Source organism: Bos mutus, chromosome 8, assembly GCF_027580195.1.
Source record: "Bos mutus isolate GX-2022 chromosome 8, NWIPB_WYAK_1.1, whole genome shotgun sequence".
In the NCBI taxonomy this organism is placed as follows: Eukaryota; Metazoa; Chordata; class Mammalia; order Artiodactyla; family Bovidae; genus Bos; species Bos mutus.
The window spans coordinates 89,743,503-89,768,601 of NC_091624.1; the positions used below are offsets into that span (position 1 = coordinate 89,743,503).

The window sequence follows — 25,099 nt, forward strand, 5'->3', positions numbered from 1 at the left end:
ATGGGGAGTTAAGGCTGGTGCCATCTATCAGGATAAAGAAATGAAATGAGGACAAGACTGTAGAGAGCATTTCTGCCTCAGGTCTCAGGATAACGAGGGAATCAGACAGCCTTAAATCTGGGGTACCTACCCTTCAGCAAATTGAATTGGCAGATGCTAAGTTTCAGAGATTCATCAATTTCACCTTGGCTTAGCTATACTAGTTTAATTGTCTGCTTGACCTTGGCAGTGATGATGTTGACTAGGTGTGTGATCTACTATCTGTGCAAGCTTTCAGTTGCCTAAAACTATAACTCATTGAAAAGGTAAAACAAATACGATGAATATTTTAATTAACTTACAACCAAGTCTTTTTTTTTCTGCTTAGCAGAAAGATGGTGGGAGAATAGATGTGAAACATAAAATATTACATAAAAATATGTACTCATAGACTAGTTCCTGGGGGGCAGGCAGTTCTGCCACATCTCATGAGCACCAGAAAGCCAGTCCTCTCAGAAGGCTCCTAGTTGTCTAATTTCCTGGGGTCATAGAAAGTTAGGGTATAAAGAGCTTCAGGGATAGTTCTAGAGGCTTCAGTTGAAACAGTCAGAAATATGGGGAAAATTGAGGCAGATTAAATGTGAGGAGTCCAAACTGCACATGATCCATCTAGAATCTAGAATTTTTTCTAGTGCCTGTTTACAGATTTATTGGTATTTCACTTCTAGAAAAAACTTGTATGAGTGTGTGTGTGTGTGTGTGTGTGTGTGTATGTTAAAGAGGGATGCCTGGGAAACCATACTTAGTCTCCCCAACATCCAGACTGTCACTGGGCAGTTATATTGAAATGCCTAGACACACATAGCTGGGAGAGTTTAGCGTTCCCCTGCAGAGAGTTGGTGGGGGTTTTCTTAGCTGGAGCATGGTAACCAGGGCAGCGAGAAGCCCTGGAGGCTGGTCAGAGGCTAACCCCAACAGCTTTGCTTAATTCTGGGCTACTGCTGGGGGCTGGGGGAGCGGCTGGCAGAGAGAGGCGTCTGACATTCTTGCCTGCTGACATCAAGCTGCAAAACTGCTGCCCTCTGGTGAGTCAACGGCAAAAGGCCCACATCGTTCGAGATCAGCTGCCCAATCAGAGAAGTTGGTGCCACACCTCAGAAATCTTTCCAACCCTCAGCATTCTGCAGCCTTCAAATAGTTCCGTCCAGAGAAAAAATGCAGAAATGATTAAACTCATAAGCAGCATAGAATCTACAATAATAATAAGATAAACTCCATGTTCACTTTTAAAGTAATTTAGGACAGCCAGCACCCTGGTTTTCACTCATTTTAAAAATATTTAAACTTTTCCTTTTATGCTGAGGCAAGAGGACATACTGAAGGACCCACTGGGGCTTTGAGGTCTTCTGGATATTAACATTGAAATGTGCTGGAATGACATTGACATCCTTGGCTGGCACTGAGTTCCAACTGGAACTCAGCCAGTGTATCTAGATTTTTAGCTATTATAGTTAGAATTTTATGTATACATTTTGTATATATGTAAATTCTATGGTGAAAATGAAAATTAAGTGTAGACTATCTCTTCTCATCTTATTTTTTTAAAATTTATTTATTTTATTCATTTGGTTGTATCGGGTCTTAGTTAAGGCTTGTGGGATCTTAGTTTCCCAACCAGGGATAGAACCTGTATCCCCTGCACTGCAAGGTGGATTGTTAACCACTGGACTACCAGGCAAATCCCCTCTTATCATCTTATTAATCAGGTTTGTGTTGCTGTTTAGTAATTCCTCTCAATTTCTCTCTGTTGAGCAGAAGTCAGTGGGGAAATACATGCACGAGGCCAGAGGTGAATTATTTGCTTAGTGCAGCACAAACCTGCTTGTCGGCTAAGAGCAGAGTCCCTTCCAGTGTTGCCACCATATGGCACTGGCATATTGTGGAGTCCATAAAAGGGACTGACGTTGTAAAAGATTAACAGGTTTTATTTGGCAAGGTCAGGTATCTGGATGGCATGCTATAAAATGGTTAGAAGAGGGAAGGGAATCTGTAGTTGGAGGCCACCTGGGATTTTGGCACTGGCTTTCCTTACAGTCCTGCCATCTGATTTGGATTTCAGGGGTAAAAAGGTTTGCTTAGTCAAGTGAGGATGCTCTCTGCACGGCTGTGGTACTACAGCAACACTAGGAAGAGACAGAAGAACTGGACTGGAAGAAAAGCATGCAGTCAGCACTAGGACTGCTTCCCACAGGGTGGGAGATCTCTATCAATTTTTCCTCTCTGACATGTGGACAAAAAGAGTTGAAGGGAGGCTAGATTATACATACTCACTCACTCATCTGTTCATTCATTTATTCAATTAATAAAAATATTTCTTGCATATCCTAGGTGGCAAGCATGAGAATACACTGTTCTTATTCAAAAGAGGAAGCAGAGAAAGAAATAGATAATTACAATTAAATACATTTAGTTCTCTAATAACAGCAACATGTATTGAACTCATGTATTAAATACCAGGAACTTTGCTTGGAGCTATAAACCCTTAGAATACCAATATAGGGGTTTGGTCATTACTTCCTTTTGGAGGAACAAAGGCTGAAGAGATTAACTCCTACAGCCTGGAAGCAGTGAACCAAAAAATTTAAGCTTAGATACTTTGACTTGACACTTGGTCCTTAGCCACACATTTCCAGATTTGGGGAAAGATGACTAAAACTACAACAAAACTACCCTACTATGACTCTTGAAAGCAAATTAACTCTCTAAATGAGGATATCGGTGGGCTGGCTGGGGTGTTAGGGGCTGGTGGTGATTAGTAGGCAGAGGCAGCTGCATATCTGAAGGCCATGGGAGGTGTGTTGTCAGGGGAAATGAAAATGATTAAATAGTGTTGGAGGTTTCTGTGGGTGATCTGGTGTTTTTATTGGTGCATAACAAAACATTCCCAAACTTAGTGGCTTAAATAATCATGATCATTTATTTAGTTCACAGATCTGCAAGTTGGTCAGGGTTTGGTGGGGACAGCCCCTTTATAGTCTATGCACTGATTGCTGGGGCTGCTTCAAGTATGCCTGAACAACTGGGGCTTCTTACGAATTTTTATCTTTCTGTGATCTCTTCACGTAGTGTCTCAGACACTGCAGCTTCAAGGAACTAAACTTACGTGGAAGCCTAGGGCTCTAAGGTGCATGCATAGAAATCATATAGCCTGACTTTATCCCAGAACTCATTAGTGGAGGCAGTCAAAAGATCCTGCCCAGGGTCAAGTAGAGGGGACACAGATTGTAGGTTTTACTGGACAAATAGCAAGGTTCTGGAAAAGCATAGGGACAGAAGTACTGTTGCATACTTTTTTCTTTTAGGGGGAGGTGGTGGGGTGGAAGTAGAGTAGGATAAAAGGCAGCATCAGTTCAGTTCAATTCAGTTCAGTCGCTCAGTCATGTCTGACTCTTTGCGACCCCATGAATTGCAGCACGCCAGGCCTCCCTGTCCATCACCAACTCCCAGAGTTCACTCAGACTCACGTGCATCGAGTTGGTGATGCCATCCAGCCATCTCATCCTCTGTCATCCCCTTCTCCTCCTGCCCCCAATCCCTCTCAGCATCAGAGTCTTTTCCAATGAGTCAACTCTTCGCATGAGGTGGCCAAAGTACTGGAGTTTCAGCTTTAGCATCATTCCTTCCAAAGAACACCCAGGACTGATCTCCTTTAGAATGGACTGGTTGGATCTCCTAAGTCCAAGGGTCTCTCAAGAGTCTTTTCCAACACCATAGTTCAAAAGCATCAATTCTTCAGCGCTCAGCTTTCTTCACAGTCCAACTCTCACATCCATACATGACCACTGGAAAAACCATAGCCTTGACTAGACAAACCTTTGTCGGCAAAGTAATGTCTCTGCTTTTGAATATGCTATCTAGGTTGGACATAACTTTCCTTCCAAGGAGTAAGCGTCTTTTAATTTCATGGCTGAAATCACCATCTGCAGTGATTTTAGAGCCCCCCCAAAATGAAGTCTGACACTGTTTCCACTGTTTCCCCATCTATTTCCCATGAAGTGAAGGCAGCACAGTTGGTCCTAAAGAATAGAGTTGGCTTATGATGGGCTTGGATTCAACGATGGACTTCACACTTATTAGGTGGGTAACTTTGGCCAAGGTGCTTAACTTTTTTGAGTCTCAGTTTTCTTATCTGTAAAATGAGGAAGCTAGGACTGATCTTACAGAATTGCTAATGATTAAGAATATATGTAAATCCTTTGGCATTGGGGATTGGCACATATTTCATAAGACCTTTGATTACTGATGGGCTAGTAGTAAGAGAGAGAATTGCAGAGGGAGAATGGGTCAAGTGGGGGGTAGGATTTCATAGCTAATAGTAAGCTGGTGAAACTATAATAATATTAAAAGCTAAAAGTTACTGAAAACTAGCCACAGTGCTAAGCTCTTTCAAAGGTGTATCTCACTGAATCATCACAACAAACCTATGGTGAAGGACGGCTGTGACCCCGTTTTATAGATGAAGATATTCGGGATCAAAGAGGTTAAGTAATGTTCCTAAGTTGGTAAGTAGCAGTGACAGGATATGAATTAAGGTGATTGCATTACCAAAGCCTATACCAGGACAGTTGGGATTTTAACCTGAGGCTACTGGAAGCTACTAAAAATTTTTAAACTGGGCAGTCCTGTGGTCAAAGTTGCTCCATAGACATCAGCATGGAAAACAGGGAGGAACATTTAACAGATGATTGCTTTAGTCCAGGTGAGAAATACTGAGACATGTAACATATTGAAGATAAAAGTAGTGTGGGAGACATGAGAAGTGGAGGAGGTCCTATGAGGGTAGTGGCAGTCAGCCTTGATTTTTGATTGGATGTGGAAAGAAGGAGAGGGAATTTCTGCCATCATTCATCAGCGCTGCGTGCAGGCACTGGCATGTGCATTATTACTCAGGGCTCTAAGTAGAGAAAGAAAACAACCCCCCGGGTGCCTTCTAACCTAAAGCATATTTCCTAAGTCCTTCCACTCTCAGTCTAGACTGAAAACAAACAAAACAGACTCCTCCTGAAGCTCTCAGATCTCTCACCTTGCAATTCTGGCTTTCAACCTCCACGCCAGGCTTCCTTTCCCACACCCTAAACCCTTGTACTGGGGATTACAATGATCGTTTGTGTGCACTAGGCGATTGTTCCTTCCACATCAGGGGCCTTGGGAGGATGACCTAAGGCTGCTTTCTCCTGTCCTTACTTCCTCTATCCAGTGCTGTAACTACACATGCAATCAGCTGGTTCTTATAAAGGATGCTGACCAGTGCTGTGATGTTGTCTTCAGGAAGCAGGGGGATCTCCAAATAAGGTACTTACTGACCGTGTCATTTAGCTTCATGTGAATTTCCTTTAGAGGGACAATATGTGCTTTGAAAGACAGAGACAGAATATGTGTCATTAGATAAGGCATTCCAGGTCTCTGATTAAGGACTTTTATCTGTTGCTGGGTCAAGGTCTAAGAAATAAACTGGCCCTTGATGAAAACTAAAACAAGTGAAGAAACCAACAGACAACCCCCTAAACCTAGTTTTTCTGTATGGAAAATATGTCTTTTCAAATTACTTCCTTAAAATTGGAATAATTTTTAAGATTAAAAATATTGCCATGATCTTTTGTGATAGATGTATTTACTCTTATTTACTTGCTTGTGTCTCATCCTTCTGTTTCCTTTATAATAGGATTAATTTCTGAAAAGTAACTTTATTCTGATGCTACGTTTTGAATAAATTACTGCCTCTCGCAATGAACAATGGAGGCTGGCATTTGACTGAACAGCTTTAGTCCACTGACTGGTACATTTAGGTATAGTGGGAGCTCCATTTAACTCAGTGTTTCTGACAATAAATCACTTGAGGAGAGAGAATTGCTCTCATTGTTTGAACACTTGTCTATGCACGTTGCTTGGTCATTTACTAGATAGTTATTAAGTCTGCCATTTGTTGTCAGTCTCCGAAGGCATAAGCTAGCACAGCTGTACCACTGCATGAGGTCACTAGCTGCACACACAGTTTGGTCACAGTCTTGCTTTAGGATCTCAAATCGCTTCCCTTAATCATCAAGCAGGCTTAAACTTGGCTTTGCCCACTAAATTATCCCTTTCGAGAAATCATCCACTGTACCTCAATGACAATTTAATGTTTTTTTATTTATAAAGAACAACAAAAAAAGCGAGCTATTTTATGATTTAGAAACTTTCCCTAAATGGGAGTTTCCAATGAAACATTAAATTGGTGAATGGCAACGAGTGAACAACTAATGAAGTCAGACTTTCTTGTTAGGAAAGTATGAAAGTATGTTATTATGAGCACTGTAGAGTGGGAACAGATTAGAATATAAAAGCTAGAGAAGGGTCTAGTTTCTGCTTAGCGGTCTTTTTGATTGTTTAATAAAAAGCTCCCAAACCATCAAACATCAGACAACAAAAGGCACATTTTGATAATCTAAGCTATTTTCGCATTAATTAAACCTTATGTTTAGGGGATTACTTTTCTTTTGTCCCAGAAGGAAACCTCTTGCTTGGGACAGCTTCAACAATTTAACCACATTTTCCAAGCATATAAGGCAAATAAGAGGCAATCATTCATCGGTTATAAGGATAAGCCAGGGAATGGGAATACTTTTGTAGGTCACATCACCTGATAGAAACTTTGGACTGATCCTTTCCTGGTTCAAGAGTTCAACCATAAGACCTACTTTCCCTATCAGCTGGCTCAGGCTGATAAGGTCCTGAAGTAAGCAAGACTTTTTATGACTTTTATTTAATTGTCTGTGTGATATAGGGTTGGGGGTTAGTCTGCACAGAGTTACTTCTCATTGGTCTGTTTTTCTTTTGAATAAATCATGGTCTCCCTGATTGGACAAGTTACAAGGAGTTTGAGTAAATACTTTTCATCAAATTTCTAGTAGCCAGTACAGAGCCTTTACCCCTAACAGGTTTCCTGTAAGTACTATTGAAGAAAATAATTATAAACTTAGCCTTAGATTGTTGACTAGTTGGGGACAAACATAATTCAAGAGCAGAATAAGTAAGAGCAAGTATTGTATATGCCCATCAAGAGGATTAGTTGCAGGTGGTGGAGACATGGGTAAAGTTGAAGGTGCCAGAGCTCACTGAAATTGCATATGAGATGTTATCTGCTATTAGAATGAGCAGAGTCTGTCTTCTTCCCAGGAATTTGGCTCAAAAGGAGCTCATAAAGAGGTGTTATCACCAAAGTGGTAAGCTAGGCCTGTAACCTAGGGAAGTTTCAATGGGTTCCGGTGCTATGCTCCTTTGAAAGGAACTAGGTGTTTCTGATCTCTCTTAGTTTCCCTTCTATTCCCATCCTCCTTCCATCTTCCCTTCTATTTGGTCTGGTGAACATCAATAGTAGAATGTTTTTTGCAGCTTCCATCTTAACTTGTGTTCTAGATCTGCTGCTGCTGCTGCTGCTAAGTCACTTCAGTCGTGTCCGACTCTATGCGACCCCATAGACAGCAGCCCACGAGGCTCCCCCATCCCTGGGATTCTCCAAGCAAGAACACTGGAGTGGGTTGCCATTTCCTTCTCCAATGCATGAAAGTGAAAAGTGAAAGTGAAGTCGCTCAGTAGTGTCCGACTCTTAGCGACCCCATGGACTGCAGCCCGCCAGGCTCCTCCGTCCATGGGATTTTCCAGGCAAGAGTACTGGAGTGGGGTGCCATTGCCTTCTCCTGTTCTAGATCTGAGTGTGTCACAAACTTATTGTTGACCTTGCAGAAGTCAGTTAACATCCCTGAGCTTTAGCTTCTTTAGCCATACAATAACTGGATGAGATGATGGTCAAGGTGCTTTACTAATTCTATGATTTTATTATTCTTTGACTAGACACTAGTTACAATACCTTAAGTTCAATACTTAATCCTCTAATAAGATGCATATATTAATCACTTTTTTCTTTAAAGATTGGGCTTAATTCTCTGGTATTAGGTAACTAAATACCTCATATTCATTAGTATAGATATCCATTAGGCACCTGATATTTAACCAAGCAGAATGCTCCCCTGTGGCTGAGACTCTAAGATTCTCTCTGGTATAATCCCTTGGGTTTAGTGAAGGTTAAAAGCCATCAAGTTTCATTTTCTAAGAGGACTGTGGTTCTAAAATAGGTGTTCAAGCACTTTGGAATATAATAGTGTAAACAGATGAAAACACACTTTTTGGTATTTTCGTCTTCTAAGTGATAAAAACATCTCCATGTCATAACATCATTATGGCTCCTATCACTTATTGAGAGCTTACTATATGCTAGACACTGCTGCTAAACATCTATAATCTTGTTTGGTTCTCAAAATGTGGTGAAAGTGAAAGTCACTTAGTCGTGTCTGACTCTTTGCGACCCCATGGACTGTAGCCTGCCAGGCTCCTCTGTCCATGGAATTCTCCAGGCAAGAATACTCGAGTGGGTAGCTGTTCCCTTATCCAGAGGATCTTCAAAGCCCAGGGACTGAACCCAGGTCTCCCACATTGCAGGCAGATTCTTTACTGTCTGAGCCACTTTATAATTATTATTTTTGTTTTGAAATTATCATGTATAGATGATTATCATAAATACACACAATTTGTAGAATTAGAAAGCAAATACCCTATACACATTTCTTAGTTTAAAAACTATAACTTTATCAGTCCTTAGATGTCCTTGTGTGCCCTCTCCACTCACATTCCCTTCTTACCTCTAAAAGCAACCACTATCCTGGATTTTGTGTAAATCATTACCTTGCTTTTCTTTAGTTTTCCATCCCTGTATGTATCCCTAGATTTAGTTGTTCTTGTTTTAAAACTTGATGGAAATGGACTCCTATAGAATGTATTCTTCTAGAATGTACTAGCTTTTCCATATCTTATTTTGAGGTTTATCATTATTGATGTGCAAAGCTTTTCTTCATTGTTACTGTTGAATAATATTCCACTGGATGACTTTGCTACAATAATTTATTCTACTGTTGGTGGATATTTGACTTGTTTTCCTTTTATTTATTTTTTGGCATTATGAACAACGTGGCTTTGAATATCCTTATATATTCCTGGTGTGTATAAGTACATATATACATATGCATACACACGTATATATGTGTGTATATGTGTATGTGTCTGTCTTAGAATACACTTAGAACACACTAGAAAACCAATGCCCACAGTCACCAAACAACTCATTAAAGGTCAGAGTGATGAGGACAAAGTCTGAACCACAAATTGTTGTCAGAGTTTGTGTCCTTAGCCACAACACGCTACGGATCCCCACTTTTAGGCCTTGGGGAATTTAAATCACTTGCTTAAAGAGCAGAGACTCAACAAAGTTCAACCTAACTAATGCTTTTCATTATTTCTGTATCATCTAAAGCACATATTATGATTCATATGTGAAACTAACCACTCACAGATGCTGTTGCTAAGTCACTTCAGTCGTGTCTGACTCTGTGCGATCCCATAGACGGCAGCCCACCAGGCTCCCCCGTCCCTGGGATTCTCCAGGCAAGAACACTGGAGTGGGTTGCCATTTCCTTCTCCAATGCATGAAAGTGGAAAGTGAAAGTGAAGTTGCTCAGTCGTGTCTGACTCTTAGCGACTCACAGATGAATGAAATTATATTGGGTTGGCCAAAAAGTTCGTTTGGGTTTTGCTGTCACACTGTATGGAACAACCTGGATGAACTTTTTGGCCAACCCAATACTCAGCACCCTTATCTCTCCTTTACAAGTGATCAGATGTCAAAATGTAAAAATATAATTTCACATTATCCATATATATATGACATGAAATTATTATAGTATTTTTCTTTTAAGAATATGAATAAAGATGAAAAGAAAAGCAGGTTTTTTAGAGGAATAGTTCTCTCTCTCTCTGTCTCAGCCTGCCAAATCTCTTTAGCAACATTTAGCACTTGTAAACATTTAAGTTCACTGTCAGTTAAAGATTTTCAAAAGTTGATGTACTATTAAGGGAGACATGTATCTAATAAATGTTTATGATGTGACACTGACAGAATATAGGCTGCTATAATCAAGACAGCAGCAATAACTTAAAAGTTCTTTTACATATGCAAAGCATTTGGGAAGGAGTATTTGGTGTGGTGAGCAAAAACAACCAAGCAAGTACGGCAGATGATGACATGAAAGGAATCAAACTGTAAGTCCTGCTGAATCATCAGTGTCCTGGAGACACTTGAATGAGTTTCTTTGCTAGAAGTTTTTCCCAGTACATGATGATAAATGTTCTCAAGGAAAAATGAAGTGAAGTTTCTCCGTTCTGTGAGTCACATCTCTCTTGGTTGCAAATGACTGAACTCATCTTGAACTTGTTTAGGTAAAATGAGAAATGCTGATTCATGGAATGTCATGAAGACTTGAACAATCAAACCATGGGAACTTCAGGGATGCAGATGGATTGTCCAGAAAAACTGAAATATCCGGTCAAAAACTCTTGGGGACTCTCTTTCCAAAAGCTCCTGCTTCTGCTTCTCTCTCTGCGATGGCTCCCTTCTCTTTCTCTGGAAATTGGGTTCTTCTTCATGGTAAGAAACACTGCTATCACACTTCCCGAGTTCTACATCCTGATGGATGATGGATTAAATTATACTTTCTCCAGCGAAAAGTTAAAAATTACCAGGGGAGGGAGATTTGTTGCCTCAGCCGGAAGACTTTGTCCATTTCTAGACCAGTTTTCTGTTCTCTGGGGAAGGGAGGATGGAGTTATAGATGAACATGGACATTTTCTCAGAACCACTTGGTTTGACTCTGGGAAGAGCATTTCCAAAAGAATGGGAGTAAAGTTTATAGAGAGAGGTACAGTGGACAGATAAAATAATAGTTTTTCACTAGTTTAAACAATCCCCATGATATTTTCAGTATTTTATAAAGAGGGTAAAAATGATCCCAAGCTATGACAACAAATTAATCTTATCATATTTTCTCTTTGAATTATTTTACATATAATCTACCTGAAATATTTTCAAACAAACAATAAACATGAGGAAATGGGTGTTCTGTCTTCTTGAAAATGTGTTCTGATGCAAAGAATTAACTTTGTGATTTATACTTTCTAATTATGCAAAACCCTCCAGCTATGAACATAGTAAGCAAGACACTCCAAAGTAAAAAAAAAAAAAAAAAGTTATTTTTAAAAGGCTCCGGCCACATATATCAGCTAAACTATCCATGTTTCCGAAAGACAGTGAAATCTCTTTAAATTCTCAAATTGGTTTTTGGTCTTAATGTAGCATCAGATATGCAAATTAATAACTTCAGACCCTGATTATTCTTATCTCCACTCCCACCATCCAGTCCTCGGAGAAGCAGGTGCTAAGGTGAGATTAGACATGCAAGAGATTTGCTGAAGGAGGCCTTGTGGGAGAAAATGGGGTGGGAGCTGGTGGCAGCTGGGAGGGCTGACAGAGCATAATGCAGGGCTGATCCCTGTGAAGGAGCGAGGCAGGGAAGGCGAGGAAGAAAGGCCTGAAGATTCAATTCCGAGAAAGTTTTGGCCAGGCTATCTGGAGTTCTTAAGCTAAAGTTGCCCGTCAGAGGAATCCTGCATCTTCCAGGAATGCGCCTGCCTTAGCAGCGCTGCTGTGCTTAGTCATGGCTGGGGGCAGCCACAGAAAGCATGGCCTCGGAACAAATGTGGTGATGAATTTCAGAGGGCAGTAGTTGGAACCATCAGTCTACTATGTTTCCTGCAGCGGCTACCATAATTACTATCCTAGCAATCTGTTTTCTGGTACATCCATGGGATAAGGTTCTCCTCTTTCATCCCTTCAAATGCTAGGTCATTGAAAGGCTAGGTCATTCAAATTCATGTGGCATCTCTGACTGACTGAATACTTTCCATTCATCACATTTTATTTTATTTAAAAATACTTTTACTAATTAACCCAATTCACCATTATCATCCTGGTTCCTTCTTCTGTCTCCTTATAAATATTATTGTAAGGCATGCACCGTATCCTGGATCCTAAACCTCTAATCTTCGGTGAGCAACCAGAAGTGATTACAGATTCCTAACAAATACATCAGACAAAAAATTTCATTAGTATGAGCTTGGATTTGGACCCCAAATTCTTTTGGGATTTCCTTAATGGACAAAATAGACAACTGATCTGAGTCAGAAGGACTCCTTTTTGCCTGTGGTCTGACATTGACCTGGGAGAAGACTTACATTCTATTGTCTATGATTCTTTTAGTTTGGTTCCTTCTTGTCTTTTTAAGTGGAGGGAAGAGCAGGAAAGCTATCCCTTAGAGTGACCGTACATTGCACAAGTTAAAAAGAAGCACTATTAACATTGCCAAGACAACAATCATAACCAGGATGGTTCTGAGAAAACTGGACTAAAAGCTCACTCTAAGGTCTCTCTTCTCAAGAGTGAAGGAGACTTGAACCTCTTATCTCACCAAGCACATGGTAAGAAAGAGAGCAGTGCAATAATTTAAGAGAAATGTCTCTTTCTTTTTTTTTAAGAGAGATGCAGAAAGAAAGAATTTTTATCAATTTTTCCTTCTCAAGATATGACACTTTTTGGAACTCCCAGTTCACAGAGGTGATTTTGTTCCAGGGCTGTTCCTTGTAGGGGCAAAGATGGGAATAGGTGGGTGGGCCATCAAGGCGTGTGTGGGGGCTGTGCTCCCTTCAAGGCTTTTCCAGTGTCGTTCCTAAGTGATTATCATCTTGGACCATATGTACTTGGAGATTCTTGGTTGTTTTCCAGGGTAAACAGGACACATCTTCTTGAAAGGCACTTTTTTTTTCCCCCCAGTAATTTGAGGGGAAATTTCTTTTATATTAAATCAAACCCAGATACATACTAGTGGATTAGAATGTGAAATTCATCTGGATTTTAAAAATAAATTATGAGACTTCAAAGATGTATTGTCCTTAGGGGCCACTTTATACTCCTGTTTAGATCTTCCTCTAAGTATTATTATTCACTATTCTAAGCTATCTTATCGGAGAAGTTTAAAAAGACCTACCCAAGAAATTAGAGTGTGTCTTCAACATTCTCTTAGCTCTTCTGTCTCTTTCCAAAATTGGACAGTACCAGCTTCCTACTGTTTTGACAGCCATTTAAGGATATCATTGTAATTGATAATTCAGTCCAGATTATCCAATGTGTAACAAGACTCAAGGCAGCCAGAATGCCCCAGGATAGATGCAAATGGGTTGTAAGTAGGTGTGGAGATGAGCCACGATTTAGTCCTTTAAGAGTATTTATTGAGTGCCTATGTACCGGCAGCTCTTCTGGAAAGTGTGACACAGCAGGGAACAAGCCAGATAAATGGCTTCTTCTCACACAATATAACAAACCTGAGAGACAACAAATATTGGTAAAAACTAATACATAAGAAAATAAAGCATTCCAATAGCTTTAACTGATGGGGTGAAAATAAAGCAGGAAAGTGTTCTAGCCTCTATGATGTGGTATACAGTGACAGCTTCTCTGAGAGAGTGACATTTGATCTTATAAAGAGAAATAAGCAGTCAGTCTGACGAAAATGAGAGAAGAGTCATTCAGGAAGTAGCAATGGTGAGTGCAAGGAACTGGAGACAACTGGACCCTTTGGAGTGACAGAGAGGAAGCCTGCATGTGGGGCACAGTGGATGAAGGGGAGCTTGGTTGTAGAGAAGGGCTGGGGCTCAGTCTCACAGAAAACAGTTTGGCTGACATTCTAACTACATTGAGAATTTACTGGAAGGCCTTAGCTGGGGAATGTCATCACTGTCCAAATTACCCAAATAGTAAAACCATCTCTTCCTGAATTACTTGGCAAAAAAGGATATTATGGCTATGGATATGCATGACAATTAAGTGGAACATGGAAGAAGGGGCTCCAATTAAAACTGACCTCACTTTAACATGAGAGGAAGATGAAATGATAGCTAGCAATGTTTAAAGGATGTAAAGATGACTTTCAATAATGAATAAAATGTTAAATTTTATTATGGAGAAGAATGTTATGTATGTTATACAATCCAAAAGGAATTCTCATTCAAAATAACTGAAAAAAAGTCTAGGATGTTTATAACAATAAGCCTTTTAAGATAAATGGAAAATTCACATATCTAGAGCCTGACTTCTAAAGAGCTCAGACTTCATTGTATATAATATGTTAGGAAATTTTGTTTATTTATAATTTAACCCACTTGAGTCAAAATCACAAGGAAGTTTAAGGAATCTGAGTAACATTTAAAACGACCACTTCAGTAGATTAAAAGTTGAGCGTATCATCACACTGTTTCTTTGATATGATCACTCCTCCTCCCCATGATATTAAATAAGAGGAGGGGGTGAACTGTAACCTGAACTCTAACCTGCAATCATGTTTCCAAGGAAAGAGAAGCGAGATGGGAAAAACAAAAACAAAAATCACCAACTCATTTAGAAACTCATGAAAGGCAGAGTAGAGTTTGCACATATCAGACCGATTTGCCTCGGCGTGTGAATCATTTAACAGGAAAAAACACGGACTGACTCAGCTTGAGTGAGCTCTTTCTGTCTCTGCTGAGGTCCTCCCTTAGTGTGGCCCCTGTCGCTCTCTTCAGACCTTGCTTCCCTTCTCCTTGCTCACTGGAGAGAAACAGGAAGTGTTGTTTATTAATAAGCCTGACCAGGGTCACACCCAAGGCAATATCAGGGCTTTACCTCTCCTGGGCTTGGGGAGAGGTTCAAAGATCAAGGATATGCTCCTGGTTAGAATGAGAGGCAAGGCCAGACTCCAAAAAATAAACTCACAACTGGGACTTGACATAAGTCCCTACAGTGACTTAGAGTCACTCTGCCTGTGTGACAGCTCACCGGTTCCTCCCAACCCTCTGGTGACACTGTATCCCTTCTAACAGAGAGATGGCTGGTGCCTCGACAGAGAAGCAGCTTGCCTAAGACCATGGTGGGAACAGCACTTGGATCTAGACTTTCTGACTCCTACGGTTGTGTCATCTTCCATTGATCACTACTCCTTGGGAGACCTTTACAACACAGAGGAAAGCTGCCCAGCATGGGGTATCCTAGCTCGCTTGTCATGAGCTGTTCTTTTCCCTTGGCTTTTCAGTTGTACCTCATAGCTACCTTCGGTCAGCTCCTGGACTGGGGTCATCTCTGTTTGACATAGGTTGAGTCACATTAAACTTGAATTTGGGGGGTGAGGGAGAGAGAGAGAGAATGCCTGACATTTTATGGCAGGTTCCCTACCTCACCCCACCCCACTCCTTCTCAACAGGGAGAAAGTACCTGAAAGAACATTATTGCTCTGAGGGACATAAAAAACTCAATGGGTATTTTCTAGCCTGAAAAATCTTAGCGATGTCAAAAAGCCACTTGAGACAACAAGGCACCAGCTCTTCTGTCCTCATTCCTTATCAGCCCTTGGCTTTGGGAAGAGGAACTTTCTGAAAGAGGAATCTTTGTGGAGAAAAAAAGAAGGGGAAGGTGTGTGCACTCTAGGCTCTGAAACAAATCAGTGACAAGTTGTTCCATAGACTGACAACTTTCCCCTCATCTTTCTAGCAGTTGTACATCTCATTGTCGGAGACGTAGAAGAAAAGTAATGGTTAAGTATATAATGTAATCCCTGAAGTACATTGACCATCACATTGCTCCAACCATACTAAAATTGTCATTGTGATTCCAACTCAATTGTGGTCTGTGACCCAACAGATAAGTGACCTCACTGAGAAAATTCACTGGTCATGGTGGCTTTGGCTTTCATGGCATATATGAATTGTTATGTTCATTTTCTTCACACCAAATACTTAGTACAGAGTTAAGTGGATTGGAAGATCTCATGAAAACCATTAACCTACACAGTTCCTGTTTACAGCATATCTGACCATTGTTACCAGTACCTTGCTTTGAGAAAGCATGGGCACTCAAGTCAGGTTGGGAGGGTGTGAATCCTCAGGCTACCACAGTTACACTCCATGACAATGGGAATGTTACATAACATTTCTGTGCCTCAGTTTCCTCATTAAACATGGGCATAATTGTGCAAACCTCATAGGATTATTGTGAGGCTCAAGTACAAAATAATTAGTGCACCCTGCCTGGTACGGTTAAAATGACACCAAAGATAATGCAGATGTTATCTTAACACATAATTGCAATTTTGCTTACTCAAGGCCAAGTGCTGCTACTGCTAAGTCGCTTCAGTCATGTCCGACTCTGTGCGACCCCATAGACAGCAGCCCACCAGGCTCCTCTGTCCATGGGATTCTCCAGGCAAGAACACTGGAGTGGGTTGCCATTTCCTCCTCCAATGCATGAAAGTGAAAAGTCAAAGAGAAGTCGCTCAGTCGTGTCCGATTCCTAGCGACCCCATGGACTGCAGCCCACCAGGCTCCTCCGTCCATGGGATTTTCCAGGCAAGAGTACTGGAGTGGGGTGCCATTGCCAACTATCTTAACTTAATAGAATTTTCCAAACAAAATGAAGTCTCCAGGATGTCAAGACCATAGCTTTGTTGCTCCCTCATTTTTACGCTACTGCTTTTAAACAGGCCAGCAAATCCCAGCTGATGACTCAAGACTTTTCAGCAGGTATACATTATGCTGACCTCACCCTCATGTGCCCTCAGGCTTTCACTTATAAAATCGTGGGAGCAAAGAAGTGTGTTGGTGAGAAATAAATGAGGAAGGACAAGGACAAAAAAAAGTGTCATGAGTTTATTCACTGGCAATATTTATTATACAGTGATCATTCGTCAGATGTATTTGCTCTCTGTTCAACTGTAAATATGGAAGAAATACCATTGCTCAACAGCTGTCTTGGTCTCTTACCAGGATTTGTGAGGTGCAGGTGTCTCAGGGTGCCTTCGAAATACAGTGCCATTCTTGCACTGAAGCTTTCATGATGGGTGCCAGACTGAATTAGTCATGACTGAAAGACAGCGCCATCTTTAGACTAATTGTTCATAATAAAATAAATTCCCTTACAGCATCATGTTCTTGGGACCTTTACCCAGCAGAGCTTTTTAGTGGGCTTAAGATTTAGCAAAAGAATGAAAATGATAACCAGTATTTCAGTCTCTGTAGACTTCAAGTCTCAGTGTGGCAGCATGAATGTTAGCATCAGCTCAAGCTTTGGGCTCAGTCAGACTTCCATTCAAATCCTGGTTGAAATTTGCGATATGACCTTGGCTCTGGTATTGAACTCCGTGAGGAGATTATCTCAGAAATATGGGCAATAAAACCTTCTCCTTAAGAGGTAGTGAGAACTCAGTGAGATTGAAAAACTGATCTATATTGTAGGTGTTTAACAAATATGAACGTCTTTGTTTTATTCTTTCCCTATCTCTTTCTTCTTAGTCATGTAGTGCCATTTGAGAGTCCAGCTTTTACAGGCCTAAGTTATTTTGTTACAGCAAGTCAGACACTGGAGGAGGCACAAGCTATTTGAGAACTTTGAAGCTTTTCGCTAAATGAAGGCCAGAGACCAGAATTAGTATTTGTACTTTGCAGCACAAGGGTCAGCAAATCAGGTTCATTGAGATTATGGGGGATCCTAATGAGTGTTTCCCAATGAAAATATGAAGCCTATGGAAGTGCTTCTTTGGATGTTAAGGGCTCTGGATTGTGTGGTATTATCACTACTGTCACGACTTATGTTTTCCTTCTCATTCTGCAGGTTAGGAATTGAGATCTAGAAAGACAAAAATTGATTTTCCTGAACATATATATCATTCTCATCCTCTTTCTAGCAGCAAATCTAGTGCTTGCCTAGTGCCAATTACTGATCTAGGCACTTTATATGTATCACCAGTAACTCTGGTAAATGGTAATCTTCATAACAACCTTATGAGGTGGTTACTATTATCCCATCTTACAGATGAAGAAGCAGAAGCACAGAGAGGTCCCAACAGCTGTCAAGTGGCTGGGATTTGAACCTTATCAGTCTGATTCCAGAGTAATCATTTTGACAACATGGTGCTAGTGGTAAAGAACCCACCTGCCAGTGCAGAAGATGTTAGAGACGTGGGTTTGATCCCTGGGTCAGGAGGACCCCCTGGAGGAGGGCATGGCAACCCACTTCAGTATTCTTGCCTGGAGAATCCCGTGGACAGAGGAGCCTGGCAGACTATAGTCCGTAAGGTCGCAATGAGTCAGACATGACTGAAATGACTTAGCTCACAGTGTATTTGGTATGTGTATGTGTATGGTGTACAAACATATACTTAAAAATAAATATGGGCTTAGATGATGAATACCGTTTTCTTGTATGTTTCCTTTTTTTTTTTTTTTTTTTGGCTTATGAGATCTTAGATCCCCAACCAAGGATCCAACACATACTTCCTGCAACCGAAGCAGAGTACTAACCACTTGATTTCAACAGAATTCCCTTTTTGAGTCTTTTTTCACTTCACAACACATTCTAGTTTACTACTTAACTTTTTCAAAAGTTTTTTTTTTTTTTAATGTGGATCATTTTTTAAGAATCTTTATTGAATTTGTTACAATATATATATGGGTGTGCTCAGTCATGTTTGACTCTGAGACCCCGTGGACTGTAGCCCATCAGGCTCCTCTGTCTGTAGTATTTCTAGGCAAGAATACTGGAATGCGTTGCCATTTCCTGCTCCAGGGGAACTTCCAGATCCAGGGATCGAACCTACATTTCTTGTGTTACCTGCATTAGCAGATGGGTTCTTTACCACTGTACCACCTAAGGAGCCCCTTGTTATAATATTACTTCTGTCTTATGTTCTGGCTGAGAGGCTTGTGGAACAGGGATTGAACCTGCATCCGCTGCATCAGAAGGCAAAGTCTTAACCACTGGACCATCGTGGAAGCCCTTATTATTTAACTTTTGAGAATGTTTTAAAGATTAAAATGATTCACATTCAATATATTGGTTACATAAAAAGAGGAAATAGCTGCTAAAGTCAACCAAATTAATTTAGAGATAGCTTTGAGATATTTTCCTATAAGGCTGATGATGGCAGAGGTGAAGAGTAGATAGAAGATTTGTTCCAAAAGAATTGCAAGACATATCTTCTACAGTCTAATTGAGTACAGAAATGAAAACAAAGTAAAGTCCAGTTGAAGTTCTCTTCCAGTTGAAGAGAGATGAATTTACACTGAACAGGTAAGAGTTTCAGGTGAGAGATGGGGACTGGAGGAGGCCTCAAGAGGTGGGAGAGGCTAAAGAGTTGGCATGTGCTAATTTTAAGTAGACTGAGGACCCAGAAATAGTGTCAGATGAGAAATGGATAAAGAAATCCCCAAACCCCAAGCCTGCTTAGGTTAGAGAAGAAAAGATACAAAGGTTTACTTTTAATATTTTATGGTTGTCATGTAGCAAGGGGATTAGATTATCTGTGTTGTTCTAGGGGACAGAAGTAGGGAAAATGTATGCAAGTAGAAGGTGGAAGATTTAAAATCAAAATGGAGAAGAACTGTTCAATATCAAGTATAATATAGCATAATAACAGCAAGGACAAAAAGGATTACTTTTGCAATCATATTCCTCTTGATCCATAGATAGATATGTAAACAGAGACAGGATTACTGGTAACACTGTAGAGGGAGATAAACCAAACTGCATAACAATAAATACTATATCATATTCCCATTTTATATGCATTCTGAATATTCATTGAAAGGCCTGATGCTGAAGCTGACATGCCAATACTTTGGCCACCTAATGCAAAGAACTGACTCACTGGAAAAGACCCTGATGCTGGGAAAGATTGAAGGCAGGAGGAGAAGGGGATAACAGAGGATGAGATGGTTGGATGGCATCACTGACTCAATGGACATGAGTTTGAGCAAGCCCTGGGAGATGGTGAAGGACAGGGAAGCCTGGCGTGCTGCAGTCCATGGGGTCACAAAGAGTTGAACACGACTGAATGACTGAACTGGAGAAGGCAATGGCACCCCACTCCAGTACTTTTGCCTAGAAAATCCCATGGATGGAGAAGCCTGGTAGGCTGAACTGATATGTATCATAAGCATGTAAAAATATACCAAACTCAAACACTTGCCTTGTATAATAATTTTTCTTATTTTTTAATGAACATATATTAAATACAAATTTAGAACATCATACAATAATTTAGGAAATCTTAGCAAGGTTAATTACATTTCAGCTCAGTTCAGTCACTCAGTCCTGTCCAACTCTTTGCAAACCCATGGCCTGCAGCATGCTAGGCCTCCCTGTCCATCACCAGCTCCTAAACTCATGTCCATTGAGTCGGTGATGCAATCTAACCATCTCATCCTCTGTTGTCCCCTTCTCCTCCCACCTTCAATCTTTCCCAGCATCAGGGTCTTTTCAAATGAGTCAGCTCTTTGCACCAGGTGGCCAAAGTATTGGAGTTTCAGCTTCAACATCAGTCCTTCCAATGAACACTCAGGACTGATCTCCTTTAGGATGGACTGGTTGGATCTCCATGCAGTCCAAGGGACTCTCAAGAGTCTTCTCCAACACCACAATTCAAAAACATCAATTTTTTGGTGCTCAGCTTTCTTTATAGTCCAACTCTCACATCCATACATGACTACTGGAAAAACCATAGCTTTCACTAGATGGACCTTTGTTGGTGAAGTAATGTCTCTGGTTTTTAATATGCTGTCTAGGTTGGTGATAATTTTCCTTCCAAGGAAAATTCCAGTGGATGTTGGCAATTTGACCTCTGGTTTCTCTGCCTTTTCTAAATCCAGCTTGAACATTTGGAAGTTCATGGTTCATGTATTTCTGAAGCCTGGCTTGGAGAATTTTGAGCATTACTTGACTAGCGTGTGAGATGAGTGCTACTGTGTGGTAGTTTGAGCATTCTTTGGCATTGCCTTTCTTTGGGATTGGAATGAAAACTGACCTTTTCCAGTCCTGTGGCCACTGCTGAGTTTTCCAGATTTGCTAGCATATTGAGTGCAGCACTTTCACAGCATCGTCTTTTAGGTTTTGAAATAGCTCAACTGGAATTCCATCACCTCCACTAGCTTTGTTCATAGTGATGCTTCCTAAGGCCCACTTGACTTCACATTCCAGGATGTCTGGCTCTAGGAGAGTGTGAGTGATCACACCATGGTGATTATCTAGGTTGTGAAGATCTTTTTTGTACAGTTCTTCTGTGTATTCTTGCTACCTCTTCTTAATATCTTCTGCTTCTGTTAGTTCCACACCATTTCTGTCCTTTATTGAGCCCATCTTTGCATGAAATGTTCCTTTGGTTTCTCTAATTTTCTTGAAGAGATCTCTAGTCTTTCCCATTCCATTGTTTTCCTCTATTTCTTTGTATTGATCACTGAGGAAGGCTTTCTTATCTCTCCTTGCTATTCTTTGGAACTCTGCATTCAAATGAGGATATCTTTCCTTTTCTCCTTTGCTTTTCCCTTCTCTTCTTTTCACAGATATTTGTAAGGCCTCCTCAGACAGCCATTTTGCTTTTTGGCATTTCTTTTTCTTGGGGATGTTCTTGGTCCATCATTTACTGAAGTCTTAACTAAATGCTAAGATTTGACTTCATCTCTGACTTAAAGTCTAATCTTTTTTTTTTTTTTTCAGGAAACCACAATCCTACCTTTTATGGAATTAAGAAGGGGAAAAGTAGACAAGATGTGGAGGTAGTAGGTATACAATAATATGTTGTAGACACTTAGGAGCATTTCAACAGCAAATAGCAGATTTGGGGAGTATAACAAGAAAGTGATAAAGGAGACAGTTAAGTCAGTTGGAACTGAACTGTGACAAAGCAGGGCTACTGGTGGCTGAGCAGCCAGGGTATGATCATCCTAGCAAGCTGCGGATGTGGAATCAAGATAGAGTGTGGCCTTCCTCCTTTATTTTAAAGTCCTTATAAGAAACAAAAATGTCCACCAACCAATATTATGCTTGTGTCTTCCCTGATAGCTCAGTTGGTAAAGAATCTGCCTGCAATGCAGGAGACCCCCATTTCAATTCATGGGTCAGGAAGGCCTGCTGGAGAAGGGATAGGCTGGCTACCCACTCCAGTATTCTTGGGCTTCCCTTGTGGCTAAGCTGGTAAGACCTGGGTTTGATCCCTGGGTTGGGAACATCCCCTGGAGCAGAGAAAGGCTACTCACTCCAGTATTTTGGCCTGGAGAATTCCATGGACTGTACAGGCCATGGGGTCACAAAGAGTCAGACACAACTGAGCAGCTTTAGCTTTGTATCTTTTAAGCTATTTTGTTTTTTAGTAACTTTTTATCCTTTAAGAATAGTTATTCTTTTGAAACAAAAGAATACTTTCTCTCTTCTTTTCGATGTTAATTAGAAGTCATATTTGTTATGTGGGAATAGACGTGGTCCTGGCTACTTGGGTCCAGAGTAGAATCTAGCTGTGTTAGGGTCAGAAGTGGTCTTAGCTGAGCTAGAATCTGATACCACTATTTACATAACAACTGTGGTCTGCCTCCAAAAGAGTGAGGTGTTTTACAATCACCAGCTTTATGAGTTGCAGCTATAAAATAATCAATCTTTTAAACCAAACATACCACAATGTCTACATCCAAAAGCAACTTGTCCTTCAGAGCAGTGACCTTGGGGAGCTTTTCACATATATTGGCATAAAATATTTAAACTCTTTATTGGAAACATCCTTTGGGCCCACTTTCTCTCTTTCTACCTCTCTCTCTATCTTACACACACACAGTATTTTAAGGTATACTTCATTTTTAACCAAAATGTTTTATCTTGCTTGATAACCAGTTTTATTTCCCAGAGGACTGGCTGTGAATGCTTCTGGCTATTATAAGAATCAAATCCATCATTAAAAGACTATTACCACCAAAGAGGGAAAAAGGTAATGTGGTGGTGACTACAGAGACCATATCCAAAGAAAAGCTGCAAAGATATTTGTAATATTGGTAGTATCCTTAGCATAAGAGAATAGCTTTCTAAGATGCTGGCTTAAAACTCAACATTCAAAAAACTAAGATCATGGCATCTAGTCCCATCACTTCATGGCAAATAGATGGGGAAACAATGGAAACAGTGACAGACTTTGTTTTTCTGGGCTCCAAAATCACTGCAGATGGTGACTGTAGCCATGAAATTAAAAGATGCTTGCTCCTTGGAAGAAAAGCTATGACCAACCTAGACAGCATATTAAAAAGCAGAGACATTACTTTACCAACAAAGGTCTGTCTAATGAAAGCAATGATTTTTCCACTAGTCATGTATGGACCATAAAGAAGGCTGAGCACCAAGAATTGATGCTTTTGAACTGTGATATTGGAGAAGACTTTTAAGAGTCCTTTGGACTGCAAGGAGATCCAACCAGTCCATCCTAAAGGAAATCAGTCCTGAGTATTCATTGGAAGGACTGATGCTGAAGCTGAAGCTCGAATACTTTAGCCACCTGATGCAAAGAGCTGACTCATTAGAAAAGACCCTGAAGCTGAGAAAGATTGAAGGCAGGAAAAGGGGATGACAGAGGAATAACAGTTGGATGGCATCACCGACGCAATGGACATGAGTTTGAGCAAGTCCTGGGAGATGGTGAAGTACAGGGAAGCCTGGCATGCTGCAGTCCATGGGGTCATGAAAAGTCGGACATGACTGAATGACTGAACAACAACAAAGATGCTATTTTGAAGGATATATTTAAAGGTATAATTATTCAAATATTTATAAAATGAAAACTAATGAAATTCACTTCATAGTCCAACTTGTTTAGGGCACTTTTCATGGTATCATTTCATTCCTAATCTATGATCATTACCCTCTTGTCGCTTCTCTCACTGAAAACACAATCAATAGTTCCACATCCAGAGGTAAGGAAGATCTATGGTAAATCTGTGTTGATGAAGATAAGAAAAAGCAGTTACATTTATACACTCACTGTAGGAACTGTGTATTGGAAAAACTTTGGAAGGATAAGTTGAGATTATCAAAATGCAAAATGCACTTACTGTTCTATTCAACAATTGTGATTTGAGCCTTATGTTTCTATGCTGCTAAGTCTGCTGCTAAGTCGCTTCAGTCGTGTCCGACTCTTAGCGACCCCATGGACTGCAGCCTACCAGGCTCCTCCATCCATGGGATTTTCCAGGCAAGAGTACTGGAGTGGGGTGCCATTGCCTTCTCCGATGTTTCTATAGATATGTTCAAAAATATATACAGACATATATGCAAATTAAGTTCATTGCAGTATTGTTTGTATTCAGGAAATATTAAGAACAAACCAAATGTCTATCAATAGGGAAATTGATCACTACATTATGGTATATCTGAAGAATAGAATAATACACAACAATGGAAATAGTTAAATAGCTTGTATATGCAGATCTATAAGACATATTGTTAAAAAGCCAAGTAAAAAACTATTTATATTTCTCAATTGAGGAAAAACCACATACATGTATGTCTATATTCATGATAAATATCTGGAAGTGTACATAAGAAAATGTGATGGGAATTACTTTGGGGGAATAAAATAAGAGGTCTATTATAGGTGAGAAAATAACTTTTTATGGTATACTCTCTTGTATGTTTAATTTTATTTAATCATGTGCATTATTCTTTTCAAAATAATAAAAACAATTTTAAAAGATGAAATATACAGTGGAGGAATGTATTGATGAAGGTATGGTTGAGAACAAGATTTAATCTTCTTTCAGAAGTGGAGAAGTAAATTTTGATTCTTGTTTTTGTGTATACTTTGGTAGAGGGGAAGATGTGAGTTCTGGGAAGTAGTGAAAACAGTGATCAAATCAGAATATGAAAGAAGTGTCATAGCTTTTTATTTGAAGGTGAAGTACTGAGCCTAGAATAATGACATTTTGTGTCAAATCTTTCACACTGTCTGATCTCTCCTACTTTAAACACTAAACAAGAAATTCTTATTTTTGGACACTTGCCCAATTATTAGCTTTTTGGTACTAAACATTTTCTTTAAAAGTAAAGTAAGTGTGCTTGGGACATTGTCACATAGTAAATCTTATGGATGAATTAGTTTCATTAAATTACCTCCCTCTCTTACAGTTGGTTTAGTGGTGAGATGCTGAGTTTATGAGAGCTTAATGAGGAAAGAAAGGAGGTTATTTTAGAGGAAAGGATGAATTGGGGGGCAATTCTATGTTTTGGCGGAGAAGGCAATGGCACCCCACTCCA

The 25,099-nt window shown here is 40.1% G+C and overlaps 1 long non-coding RNA gene across 1 annotated transcript in view; it reads left to right on the plus strand.

Annotated features, from left to right (window-relative positions):
- The first annotated feature begins 5,088 nt into the window (after positions 1-5,088).
- The window catches only part of LOC138988921 (uncharacterized), a 59,597-nt gene continuing 39,586 nt past the window's right edge, over positions 5,089-25,099 (plus strand). Inside the window, exon 1 of the long non-coding RNA XR_011465189.1 lies at positions 5,089-5,331. This is a non-coding gene — a long non-coding RNA (uncharacterized lncRNA). The remainder of the gene's footprint in view (positions 5,332-25,099) is intronic.